Source organism: Pogonomyrmex barbatus, unplaced genomic scaffold (assembly GCF_055798465.1).
Source record: "Pogonomyrmex barbatus isolate J1 unplaced genomic scaffold, ASM5579846v1 scaffold101, whole genome shotgun sequence".
In the NCBI taxonomy this organism is placed as follows: domain Eukaryota; kingdom Metazoa; phylum Arthropoda; class Insecta; order Hymenoptera; family Formicidae; genus Pogonomyrmex; species Pogonomyrmex barbatus.
Window position 1 is genome coordinate 1 of NW_028297101.1, and position 9,066 is coordinate 9,066.

Sequence of the window (9,066 nt, forward strand, 5' to 3'; positions counted from 1 at the left end):
GCGACGCCAACTCCAGCGGCGAATTATTCGCGTTTGGGAGGGGAGCAGCGAGGAAGAGGCCGCCCGTGGCCCGCAGCCCACCTCAACAGGCACGGGCGGCAGGCGTGTCGACCGAGAAGAGCGGCTCCGCGCCTAGGCTGAGACCATCCCCCCCTGTCCTCCGCAAGAGGGTGGTTCACTCGCCACCCTTGAGCGGAGGAACACCCACGTTCGGCGGTGAGGGGGGGCCACGCAACATGAGCCTGCAGCGATCACCCGGCATAACACCACCGGTGGCCAGGACTTCCCCACCGGTGGTTACGAGGACGCCACCGCCGACTACATCCGCGGCGGTGGCAGAGGTAGCGGCAACAACAGCAGCAGCGATCAGCCGGGTGATCGCGGTCTCAGCCGAGAAGATCGCGGAGATAGCGCGGCGGGAGATGGGCGGCGTGACGTCGCGGAGCGCGGGGGGACCTGTACAGCGAACACCCCCGGAGAGACCCCCCGCGCGGGTCCCCAGCCTGCCGCAGAACACCCGCGGCAGTCCAACGGGGACCCCACCGTGGGCCACGCCATCGGCCTACCCCGCGACGTCCATACCGGCAACGCTGACGACATGCACGGTGACGACGTCGGTGTGCGGCGGACCGGTGATGTCCGCCGGTTCCGCCGCCGGGGAGTGGCACACACCAGCCGTACGCCACTCCCCTCCCCAGCCAGCGAGGGGAACGTCACCGTGCACGGCGGTCCTGAGAAGGACGCCCCCATCTGCGCCAAAACCACCATCGGCCGAGGGGGCAGCAGCAGCGAGGCGGCAGCGGGGTGCGGCCATCGCAACGCCACCACCAGCGACCAGCGAGGGGGACCAGCTGGGTGGCGAGTGGAGGGTGCAACTGGGGAGAAGAGCGTTGAGGCGCCGCTCGAGCGGCAGTTCCGTCGGCTCCGTGTCGCCGGCGACATCGGGGCCGCGTGAGTCGAGAGTCACACCGCCACCAGCGCCGGCGGTAGATGGAAACAACAACGCGAGGACGGCCCATAAGTCTCCAACACCGACAAGAGAGGCGGCAGTTCATCGCGGGACATCGCTGGCGGAGCGCGAGGGAGATACCCGGGACGGTGCTGGAGATGAGGTGAGTGCCGTACATCCGTGTGCTCCCGTGAATGTCCGCGGTGTAATGGCTCGGCGACGCGCACTAGCGTCCGTCGTGGCGCCCCGTGAGGAAGGCGGGGCGTCTCCGGCCTCTGTCGGTGGAAGGGGGGGTGGGCGACGAGGTCGCGAGCCGCGACTCGCCGGCGTCGCGGGCGGTCAGCCGTCGCGCCGCCAACCGGCGCCTGTTCCCGCAGCGATGCGGGTCAGGCGTGAGCGGTTGGCTGCGCGCGACGAGCTGGCCGCCCGGGCGCCGGCGGTCGCTACGCGCGCCGAACTGGAGGCGTTCGCGACGGAAGTCGCGGCGTTCTTCGGGGAGGTCGTCGCGGACAGGGCTCGCGGCGCCGCCGCCGATTCCCAAGGACGTCCAGCTCGGTCGCGTGAGGCGGGGTCGCGGCGGGGGGCGAGGGGGGGTGTCGGTCCGGAGGGAGAGGGCGCCAGTGGCGAGGGGTCGGTACCGGCCGGCCCCTCTGCGTCGGGAGAAGCACGCGGGGACTGGGTGCGTGAGGCCAAGCGCTTGCAGGCGCTCTACAGGGCGAATCGCCGCAAGGCGGTGCGAGAGGTGCTCCAGGGGCCTGCCGACTCGTGCCAGGTGCCGAGACGTCGGGTCCAGGAGTACTTCGAGCGCCTGTACCGCGGCGAGGAGTTCCTGGCGGGCTCCGGCGTGGAAGCCGAGCGCACTGACCCCTCGGGTTCGCGCGAGGAGTTCGCGTATCTCCTGGATCCCTTCACGGAGCGAGAGGTGGACCGTCGGCTCCGGCGTATGAACAACTCTGCGCCGGGTCCCGACGGCGTCACCTACCGTGACCTCCGTGGGGCGGATCCGGGTACGCGGCTCCTCACAGCAATTTGTAATTGCTGCTTGCGGCTCGAGGCAGTCCCCGCGTCCTGGAAGACCTCCAGCACGATACTTGTGCACAAGAAAGGAGACCGGGGCATGCTGGAGAACTGGCGCCCTCTCGCTTTGGGAGACACCGTCCCCAAGCTCTTCGCCGCGATTCTCGCCGATCGTCTGACCGACTGGGCGGTCGCCAACCGCCGACTTAGTCCCGCCCAGAAGGGCTTCCTGAGGGACGAGGGATGCTTCGAGCACAATTTCGTCCTTCAGGAGGCCCTGACTGACGCGAGGAGGAGCCGGAGGCAGGCGGTCGTCGCGTGGCTGGACCTATCCAACGCGTTTGGATCGATCCCGCACGCGACGATCCGCCGTGCTCTGGCTGGAGCGGCGGTGCCTAAGGGCCTCATAAACATATGGGGCTCGATGTACGACGGCTGCACTACGCGTGTGCGCACCGCCGAGGGATTCACCGCGCCCATCCCCATACGCTCCGGAGTACGCCAGGGTTGTCCGCTAAGCCCTATTATTTTTGACCTCGCGATCGACTCGGTGCTGCGTGCAGCCACCGATGTCGACGCGGGGTACAATATGTTTAATAACAGGTTTAGTGTGTTGGCTTACGCGGACGACATTGCACTCCTGACAGAGACTCCGGAGAGTATGAGGAGACTGCTCAACGCGGTGGAGACTGAAGCGGCGTCGGTGGGTTTGCGGTTCAACCCTGCCAAATGCGCCACCCTGCACATCGGCACGGGTGGTTGCGGCAGGGTTCTGCCGACGTCGTTCAGCATCCAGGGCCAACCGGTGCGTCATCTGGCAGAGGGTGAGCCTTACACCCACCTCGGTGTTCCGACGGGATTCTCGGTCGACCAGGCGCCCTACGCCACCATCGGGGACCTCCTCTCGGACGTTCGCGCGGTGGATCGCGCCCTCCTCGCCCCGTGGCAGAAATGTGACATACTCGGGACCTTCATCCTACCGCGCCTTGATTTTCTGCTGCGGGGAGCCAGTGTGGAGAAGCGTCCCCTCACGGCCGCGGATCTCGCGATTCGAAGATTCGCGAAGTCCTGGCTGAATCTCCCCCAGCGTGCCAGCGCGGAGGGGGTCTACATGCCCCCGCGATGGGGGGGGTGTGGACTCCTTCCGTTGGCTGACCTGGCGGACGTCCTGTCGGTGGCACACGCCTTCCGTATGCTTACGGCTGGCGATGCCACCGTCAGGCGTCTCGCCTGGGAATCACTGACGGGGGTGGTTCAGCGCAGGACCGGCCACGCCCCTGATTGCGAGACGATCGCCGCCTTCCTTTCTGGCTCGCAGGAGGGAAGGCTGAGGGGCGGAGGGGAGAAATCCCTCTGGTCGAGGGCGCGGAATGCCGCGCGAAGGCTGTCCGAGCGGTTGTCTCTGCGGTGGCGGTGGGTGCCGGAGACCGAGGAGATGATCGTGGAGTGCCGAGGGCCCAGAGGTGCCGCGGTAAAGATCCCACCTGGAGCGCGTAACCAGGTGGTGAATCGGTTGCGCTCAGCTGTAGCCGAGCACTACGCGGAGCGTTTGCTCAGGAAACCCGACCAGGGTAAGGTCTTCGAGGTGTCGTCGCGAGCGCCAGTGAGCAATCACTTCGTTCGCGGCGGCAGCTTCACCCGCTTCGCCGACTGGCGCTTCATACATCGAGCGCGTCTCGATGTCCTTCCCCTCAACGGCGCGCGGCGTTGGGGGGACGGCGATAAGCGCTGTCGGCGATGCGGGGAGGTATCGGAGACCTTACCACATGTGCTCGGTCACTGCGGCGTCCATGCTGCCGCAATACAGCTGAGGCACAATGCCGTATTGCACCGCCTCTGGAAGGCTTGCCGTCTGCCGGGCGACAAACGGGTCAACCAGCGGATTGAGGGCATCGACGGGGAACTTGGTGAGCTACGGCCTGATCTCGTGATCAGGCACGAGCTCTCCAAGAGTGTCGTCATATGCGACGTCACGGTGCCTTTCGAAAACCGCTGGATGTCTTTCGAGGAAGCCAGGGGGAGGAAAATCGCCAAGTACTCCCCCCTGGCTGAGGAGCTCCAGCGGCGGGGGTACCGTGTCCTCGTGACGGCCTTCGTCGTCGGTGCTCTCGGGTCGTGGGATCCGAGAAACGAGGCTGTCCTGAGGGTGCTGCGGATTGGCGGTCCGTATGCCTCTATGATGCGGCGGTTGATCGTCTCGGATACCATCCGCTGGTCGAGGGACATTTATGTGGAGCACGTGTCCGGCGTCCGCCAGTACCAAGCTCCCTCTCGCCCCGCTGGTGATGGGGTGCTCGCGACGCCGCCTCGGGCCGTCCGCCGGCGCTGGGCCGCCACTGAAGAAGTTGCGACGCGTCGCGTATCGCCGTGAGTGTGAATGTCGCGTAACTTATTCTTGTCCTCGTCTTGGCCCCCCTTTTTATCCAAGCGGGCAGGAGCGGCCGATGTCCACATATCCATATTATAATTTATCTTCTAATTTGTTAAGCTTAACTTATTATTATTTGTATTTATTTTTCCTATTTTTATTACTTTTTTATTTTTATTATTTTAATTATCTTGTTATTTGTTTTCTTTTTATTCATGAGATATGTGGACGGGCCTCCTGCCCGCCTCTTGTTAGTATCCGGACACTTTTTATTTTTCTATGTATATATTTTATTGCCCGGACCGCATGTTTTTATCTCCCTGTGTAATCTTATTTATTCTTTGTTATTTATTCTTATTTATTATTTTATTTTTTTATTTTTTATTTTTTATTTTTATTTTTATCTTTATTTTTATTTTATTTATTTACATTTATTTATTTATTTTCTTTTCTGTGGGGCCATGAATGTTCGAGTGTGCGTGCCGCGTGAATCATATTGTATCTTAGGCGAGTGTGAATGTGTCGCGTTGACTTTATTTATTTTATTTATCTATTAAGTATTGCCGCGCGCGCGCCCTCGGGGTCTTTTATCTTTTAACCTTCCTATCTGTGATACACCCCGAGGGCCGCCGACACCTGTGTCATCCCCCCAGCACGCGAGCTGGGGGGATAGTTTAATTTTAATATGCGCATGCTGGCGGGGAGCGACCCCGTCAGCCCCACTAGTTTTAGTGCCCACAAGGCGGGGGGGGCTATTGTCCCCCGCCAATATAGTATTTTAGTTTTGCGCGCGGCCTAGCCGCTTTTCCTCTGTATCTACCCCGGGGGGTGAGATGCCCTCCGGGGAACATTTTTTAAAATAAAAGTGTGCTAATCTGTTCTTATCAGCTTAATATCTGATACAGTCTCCATAGGAGACTCAGAATATTAAACTGATTTTTGAGACCTGGCGGGTGCACGGAGCTTGCTCCGACCCTGCCGCGGGTCGGCTCCGCATTGCAGTACCGTGGAGTTCGGCCCAGTGCATGGGGAAAAGAGCATTTTATTCTTTTCTATCGCATCCGATTACCCCAGAGCACGGGCCAGGTCTCAATAATCGGTAAATCCGCGAAATCGGTGTTTTTGGTGAAGTGCGCGTGTTCTGAGTCTCCCGGGCCCTCGGTGCGTCATCCAGTGGGTAAGCAGGACTACTCCACGTCATCGGGTAAGTACTTGGTCCATCGGCTCACTTAGTATGTCATAAGACTGGTCACATCGCAGAATCTTATCTGAAAAAACGGCAAAAGTCAATTTCGCGTATATCACTCTCCGGCCGCTCTTAGCACGTATTGACGCAACTGTTTTATATGTTTCTTGTCTATATTTTACCGTATTGACCATATTTTAACTGTTAACTTATTTATTTATTTCATTTTATAATATTTGACATAATTTTATATAGTTGCAAGTGCTGGGAGTTATACGTTGAGTGCCGCGCATGACTCATATTTTATAATTTTTATCACTTTGACTTGTCTCCCGTTTAATTTATTTATTTATTCTTATTTTATATAATTGACTATTGGACTAATTTTAACTATTGCACGTGAGACTCGTTAATTTTGAAATTAAAACACAAATGTACTTGCCACCTTGATGAGTCATGCTAGATATTGTTATATAAAATGTGCCGTTAATCTAATTTAATTTAATTTAATTTATTGAGATCGTTAAATGAATTCATGTCCAGTGTTCTCTGTTATATCCGTTATTTATTTATCTATGTATTTATTCATTTATTTAATTATTTATTACTAGATTGCGGTGTGATACAGTCTGTGACACATATAGGTTAGACAGCAGCAGTGACAGTTATACGTATCCATTTTAATTTTAATTTAATAAATTTATAGTACAATATTCACGTCACTAGCTTCAATCCACTGTTATTAAGTCAACTGTCTAACCATACACTGTTTTTATAATAAATATCACATCTAGTGAGCACCTCACTTTGGCTGCGTAGAGTGAGTCGATGACCAGTACTGCCACATATGCATGGGCCCATATAACAAGTGCTGCAGGCGTTTGCATTTCTCTCCGCGCGTAGAATAGGCTGCTGCAGTCGCTCCATATTGCACTGCATTCCAGATTGATCGCATTATATTGTCCAGCATCTCACTGTGGCAGCTGTCGAGAAAGAATTTCAAGTAACATAAACTCTAACTGTATATACTAAAATATACATATAAATCACATAATCTGCAGGCATCATTGTACTCGTCGTCGTTAACTGTACAGCCACTGCATAATAAAGTCAGAATTACTATTAATTTTATACGTATATACATATTAAAAGCACTGATGTGTGAACTGTCACACTGCATACGAGGTTAGGTGTCAAGTGGATCTGGATGCGATGAGAATTTGCTAAAACTACATATGTACATATTATTTTACTAAATATTTAAAATCCTTAACCTATTTATTTACAATTAATCTGGACAATCCGATAAATATCATACATTCTATATACATATATACACACAGCGCAGTCCCCATCGGTGAAGTTGCCTATGAAACATTTTAGCTATAATTCTCGTTGCATGATTCGTTGTCCGTCTGCTGGTCGTCCCATCGTTGTGTTGTCAATATATTTAATTATTTATTTATCTATTTTACTTATTCTATTTATATATTTATTATTTTATCCGCATGACATCTGCAATAGAAAATCTTTTTATTAATATGACACAACACGGCGAGCGATTTTAAAGACCGACAATAATTCCATACTTACCATCTTTTTGTCCACTTGACATATTATTTATTTATTTATTTTATTCATCTGACGGTGCAGTGGCTGGGTGCACATATATCAATCCGCATAACCTGCAAGCAGTGTCACGGTGAGATCGCATGTAAGACTGATTATTAATATTTAAACAATTAAAAATACTTAGCTGGACGGAGTGGCTGCCTGTTAATTAATTATTTGTTGTAATACGTAGTGCACGCAGCGTGCGGAGGGTGCAACCTGCAGCGCACGGAGACGGTCAGAGTTGGGCCTACACTCCACGTGCGGCATTTAATTATCGCTTCCTTGCTTGTATACGGCCGGCCGACTATCCACGATACCCGTGGCCGGCCGTTGTCAATTAATTTAATAACAATCACTGCACTCGCACTGCACCGCTGTCACTCGCGCGTATTTACTTCTTGCGACGCGTACTGCGCGGTGCGCTAGAGTGGCAGCACGCAGTGCGAGTTTAAGCCGCACGTGGCGCCGCCTGCCTTAAGCCGCGTTCTCGTGTTGTATAGTGATAAAGGCGGGCGGTGAAAGTCCGGCGTGGGGACTATATATTACTGCTATTTAGAGGCCCGCGAGCAATAATATCATATTTTTGAACGCCCTCGCGCCATATTAAATTACCTAGTTACTTTTTAGTAACTTTTCCAATCGGCGCGAGGGGCTTAAGGATTTTATATATTCCGCGTGAACAATCACGCGGAATCGAAATTAATTATTGAATTCCGAGCTCGCGGGCAGATTTTCATTAAAATTTGAATTCCCCAGCCGGGCAGTCTTGGCTCGGGGTACTAGTTAGGTTTAGTTTGTAAGTCGAGTGTGCGTGTGCGCGATTGGCCGAGAAGCGATTTCGCGTTTTTGTTTACCGCGTCGCAACTTCGAGTTAGTTCGCGCGTGCGCAGTGGTAGTGACGGTATCCGCGAGTGCCACCAATAGTTTCTGGACTTCTCGTGGACGGTGTTGGCGGCCCCAAATAATTTTTTTATACTTACCCTTATTTAGTTTAATTTTGTCGGGGCCGCCCACGAACGAACATGTCGAGTCCACGGGAAGTCCTTATTAATTACCCGCTCCCCGCGACCTACAGATGCCCACGGTGCTGGCTAAGCGAGTCGGCACCGTCGCGGGTAAAGGGGGAGTATTGCGACTCGGGGCACTTATTAAAACATTTGCGGAAATGCCACCCCGGAGACACGGTGTGGTACGCGTGTGGCGTGTGCGGCCTCAGGGGCACGGGACATTACCCGCTGAGAACGGTGAAAGCGCACTATGAGGCCGAGCACGCCCAGTCTCCGCGGGTGGACGCCCCGGGTCCGAGCACTCGCGGAACCGATGTGAATAGTGGCAGTGACGGTGAAAGCGGTGTGACGCGTGAAACCAGTGCGGCGAGCGCGACTGCGCGATCGACGGCGGCGGCCGACGGACTGACGCGGCGCAGGGCCGCTGATCCGCGGCCACCCAGATTGCGCTCCACCGCCACCCCATCGCCAACAGCAGTGCCAACACCACCGGCCAATGAGACGTCCCCCTCATACGCGGCCGTAACAGCGGGCACAACGGTGACGAAGAGGTCGTCGCCGGTCACCAGCGGTGCCCGCGGAGCGGCCGCCATCAGGAAAGCCGCGCCCCGCCTATCACCAACGTCCGGAGGAGGAGGGGCCGCTGCGAGGAGAACGACGAGGACGACGACCGCCGCTTCAACAAGTAAGTGTCGAGTGTTGTCGGTAGATAAAGTAGACGCGCCCATCCGTATGGCCACCACTACCGGCGCGGCGCCCGCGGTGCCCAGTGCATCGCGGTCGACCGCGCGCGGCCAGCCAACCACAGCGCGGCCCGCGGTGCGAGGGGCACCGCGAGCGAGCACGCGCGTGGTGGCCAAACCGCCGCCCGCGGCAAGGTCGACGCGCGTCCCCTCCCAAACTCCATCACCATCCGGAGCATCCA

At 55.6% G+C, this 9,066-nt stretch overlaps 1 long non-coding RNA gene and 1 pseudogene across 2 annotated transcripts; one reads left to right on the forward strand and one right to left on the reverse strand.

The window, feature by feature from the left end:
• Positions 1 to 4,971: 4,971 nt before the first annotated feature.
• LOC148937819 (uncharacterized) lies at positions 4,972 to 7,631 on the reverse strand. Of its 2 annotated transcripts, XR_016137941.1 has the most exons (4): positions 7,114 to 7,631; positions 6,850 to 7,035; positions 6,327 to 6,503; positions 4,972 to 5,602 (listed from the first exon to the last, which is right to left on the reverse strand). It is a non-coding gene; the product is annotated as an uncharacterized LOC148937819 (long non-coding RNA). The 2 variants fall into 2 exon arrangements; XR_016137942.1 differs by lacking the exons at positions 6,850 to 7,035; positions 7,114 to 7,631 and having other exon boundaries at positions 6,322 to 6,459.
• Positions 5,182 to 5,361, forward strand: LOC112552234 (U2 spliceosomal RNA; annotated as a pseudogene).
• Positions 7,632 to 9,066: the final 1,435 nt, after the last annotated feature.